General features: G+C 35.8%; 1 non-coding gene across 1 annotated transcript; it reads left to right on the forward strand.

Annotated features, from left to right (window-relative positions):
- Positions 1–1,081: 1,081 nt before the first annotated feature.
- Positions 1,082–1,183, forward strand: LOC114891411. Its single transcript, XR_003792515.1, has one exon. It is a non-coding gene; the product is annotated as a U6 spliceosomal RNA (small nuclear RNA).
- The last annotated feature ends 3,361 nt before the right edge of the window (positions 1,184–4,544 follow it).

A 4,544-nucleotide genomic window follows, 5' to 3' on the forward strand; every position in this document is an offset into this window, starting at 1 on the left:
TGAAACACCATTTACATGGAAATCAAGAAAAAAACTGTTTTTTGTAAATTGTTCAAATGATTAATAGAGTGAAGCAAGGTAGTTACATATATGATAAAAATTCTGCTCCTGGGTATGTACCCCAAAGAAATTCTCAGAATACAAGGGTATGATATTAGGAATTACTGAAGCAGTATTTGTGTTGGGTGTTAGAGTATTGGAGACATCATGAGTTACTCATCCTTGAGAGTTGTAGATAGTAATGTAAGTGAAAAGACATGTGGGATATTATGAAACAACTGGAAGCAATTTATAGATGCAATATAGCAAAATTTGTGGAATGCAACTAATGTAGCACTGAAAGAGAAATTTGTAATCTTTAAATACCTGTATTAACAATGAATACAATTTTAAAATTAATACTCTAAGCTTTTACCTTTAGAAGCTAGAAACCCAAATATAAGAGGAAGAAAATAATAAAAAGTGGAAGCCAGTGAAATAGAAAGTAAAGTAACAAAAAAGAGAACACATTCACATGTTAATAATTTGAAAAGATCATCAGTTTGGAGAAAACCGTAGTTCTGTAGATCAAGATGAAAGAGAAAAACCACAAACTATCAATATTAGGAATGAAAGAGAGAACAACCCTACTGATCTTACAAACATTAAAACACAATAAGGCAATTTTGTTGATAACCCTGTGCCGATACGTTTGACAATTTAGATGGAAATTTTTTTAATAAAGTTATTTATTTATTTACTTTTGGCCGCGTTGGGTTTTCGTTGCTGTGTGCAGGCTTTCTCTAGTTGCAGAGAGAGGGGGCTACTCTTCATTGCAGTGTGGAGCATGGGCTCTAGGCAGATGGGCTTCGATAGTTGTGGCATGCTGGCTCAGTGGTTGTGGCTTATAGGCTCTAGAGCACAGGCTCAGTAGTTGTGGTGCATTGGCTTAGTTGTTCCACGGCATGTGGGATCTTCCCGGACCAGGGCTCGAACCCGTGTCGCCTGCATTAGCAGGTGGATTCTTAACCACTGAGCCACCAGGGAAGTCCCTTAGATGGAAGATTTATTGAAAGACACAAACTATCAAAACATACCCACAGTGCTCGCTTCAGCAGCACATATACTAAAATTGGAACGATACAGAGAATTACATCCCCTGCACAAGGATGACACGCAAATTCGTGAAGCGTTCCATATTTTTGCAGCTCTATTTACAATAGCCAGGAGATGGAAACAACCTAAGTGTCCATCATCGGATGAATGGATAAAGATGTGGCACATATATACAATGGAATATTACTCAGCCATAAAAAGAAACGAAATTGAGCTATTTGTGATGAGGTGGATGGACCTAGAGTCTGTCATACAGAGTGAAGTAAGTCAGGAAGAGAGAGACAAATACTGTATGCTAACACATATATATGGAATTTAAGGAAAAAAAATGTCATGAAGAACCTAGGGGTAAGACAGGGATAAAGACACAGACCTACTAGAGAATAGACTTGAGGATATGGGGAAGGGGAAGGGTAAGCTGGGACGAAGTGAGAGAGTGGCATGGACATATATACACTACCAAACGTAAAATAGATAGCTAGTGGGAAGCAGCCGCATAGCACAGGGAGATCAGCTCGGTGCTTTGTGACCACCTAGAGGGGTGGGATAGGGAGGGTGGGAGGGAGGGAGATGCAAGAGGGAAGAGATATGGGGACATATGTATATGTATAACTGATTCACTTCATTATAAAGCAGAAACTAACACACCATTGTAAAGCAATTATACTCCAATAAAGATGTAAAAAATAAAATACCCACAAAGAAATAGAAAATCTTGATAAGCATGTATCTATTAAACAATGTGAGTTCATTGCTGCAAACCTACCCACCATCAAAACTCGAGGTGCAGTTAGTTACGGTGATGAATTCTATTAAACATTTGGGAAAACGGTAATACCATTATTACATAAACTCTTTCAGAAAACAGAAGGGAAGTATCTTTCAACTTTTTTTTGAAGCCAGAATAATCCTGATACCAAAACAAGACAAGCACATTAAAAGACAGTTTAATTTATAGACCAGTATAATTCATGGGCATAGATCCAAATATCCTTAACAAATTTTAGCAGAGAGAATCCAGAAATACATCAAAGAAATCAGAAGAGTTGCTTTTGGGGATGTTACTATGGAGAGGATGCTAGGAAGCCACATAAGCAAATGTTCTAGAGGGGTGGAAATGTTCCATATCTTAGGTGTGTGGGTTATCTAGATGTATGCCTTTGTCAGAACTCATTGAACTCTATACTTAAGATCAGTGTATTTATTATAAAGGAAAAAATAGTAATTTACAATGGAGAAATCTGGCAGACACCTCCTTAACCAAGTTATCAATATTAACATCACCAGTAAGAAGATATAGTGATACCATGCACTGAGAACATAACATTATTTCTGTGTATTATCTTTTTAAACGTATAATCTCAATCTAAGGATGAGTAAACATCAGACAAACCTAAATTGAGAAACATTTTGCAAAATGACAGACTAGAACTCATCCAAAATGCCAACATCATAAAAGACAAGGAAAGTAGGAGAAAGGGAGGAACTGCCACAGATTAGAGGAGAGTAAGGAGACACAACAGCTAAGTGCAATATAAGAACTGAAATTGGATCCTGGAAAAGAAAAAAGAACATTAGGCAAAAGACTGGTTAAATTTGAGAAAGGCTTGCATTTAATTAATAGTAGCATAACAATGTCAATTCCTGGTTTTGACAATTGTACTATGTTATTGAAGATGTTATCGTAGGTGGGGGAGGGAGGAATAAATTAGGAGTTTGGGATTAACATATATACGCTACTATATATAAGATACATAATCAACAAGGACGTACTGTATAGCAGAGGGAACTCTACTCAGTATTCTGAAATAACCTATATGGGAAAAGAATCTGAAAAAGAATGTATATATATATATATATATAACTGAATCACTTTGCTGTACACCTGAAACTAACACAGCATTGTAAATCAACTCTACACCAATAAAATTTTTTTTAAAATTTTAAAAAGATGTTACCATAGGAAACTGGTTGAAACTTATACATTAACTCTGTACTATTATTTCAACTTTTCTGCAAGTCTAAGATTATTTCAAAACAAAAAGTTTAAAACAATTAGTATATATTGAAAAGCTATACAGGAAGAAAGGATACAGGAGACCCATGGGAAAAAAATGCACAGATCAAAAATAGATCTATGAATAAAGGAGAACCTGATATATAAAAACAGTATCATTTAGATCAGTGGAGAAGGGATGAAAAATTCAAAACAATAATTTGCCCACATGCCTTTTAAGTGCGATCCAGAGCCCACAGCCCAACTAACTTGTCTATTGGATTCTCATATTCTAGGCCACTAGTCATCTGCCTTAATCACCCCAGGGTCGGGTACCAGAAAACTAGAGACCCCAGAGCCAATGGAATTATTCAAACTACTCAATCCTAAAAATGTTTAACCTGCCTTGCCTGTTCCTTCCCATGGAAACCACAGTAAGGTTGACATCCGTAAGTATAACAAACTATATTTTCAATGACAGTTATCTCTGTTAGCCTTACCATTTCTAAATAATAATAAAACCTATTTTAAAACAACATGATACTATTATACATATATGCATTCTCCAGCTTAATTCCTACATGCAGACTCTGAGGAAAGTAATGAATTCCACTCTATATTTCATAAATAAAGAAATAGGAGCTTATAGAGACGAAGTAACTTCCCCAGAATAAAGAGCAGATAAGAGGCAAGAATCCAAGAATTAAACTCAAATCTACAGAAAGTTAAATTTCACATTCATTATTTAGGGGATATGAATGAGATTTGCCCAAAAATTGTACCAGTGCTCTTTTAGTTTAGGAGTTAAAGGATACATCAGCTCTCAATGACATTTATGTAATGTCATCAAAGTTTAAAGATATCCCTCCATAATTTTGCTGTTTCCACTCTTTTTATGCTTAGTTTCTGGAATCGCTGTTGCTTTTTCCTTGTTATCTGTATCTTTTCAAGGGCATTTTCATGGAGAGTTAAAGGGGGGTGGTTCTCAGATTCCATTACTATTTATAATCCCTGTGAGTCAGTTCTTTACTTTTAAAATTTGGTTAATATGCCTGTGTTAGAATACACATGCACATCTAAATTAATTTCCCAGATCTTTAGTCTCCTAGCTCAGAACCCAAGAAAGGGGTTATGCACAGTCATTTGATCCATACCTTGACGTCACTAGCTGGAAGGATTTAGATTATTTGTGGCCAAAAATCAGAGAGCTGTGTTAAGTCAACCTTCTGATATGCAGGCTATTATGACATGAATTAACTGCACAATCAATCACCACATCACTAAGAAGGGACAATAAGACATTGCCTGTCTCCAAACACGATGCAGGATACATGGCACCACTTAAGAACTATTCTTTCAAAAACAAACAAAACATCTAATTCCAAATTTTAGCATATCTGTAGGGCCAATAATTAGTGTATTAATAATACTAAGGGACTTCCCTGGTGGTGCA

This window comes from Monodon monoceros, unplaced genomic scaffold, assembly GCF_005190385.1.
Source record: "Monodon monoceros isolate NGI ecotype Baffin Bay Population unplaced genomic scaffold, NGI_Narwhal_1 Super_Scaffold_11, whole genome shotgun sequence".
Lineage (NCBI taxonomy): Eukaryota > Metazoa > Chordata > Mammalia > Artiodactyla > Monodontidae > Monodon > Monodon monoceros.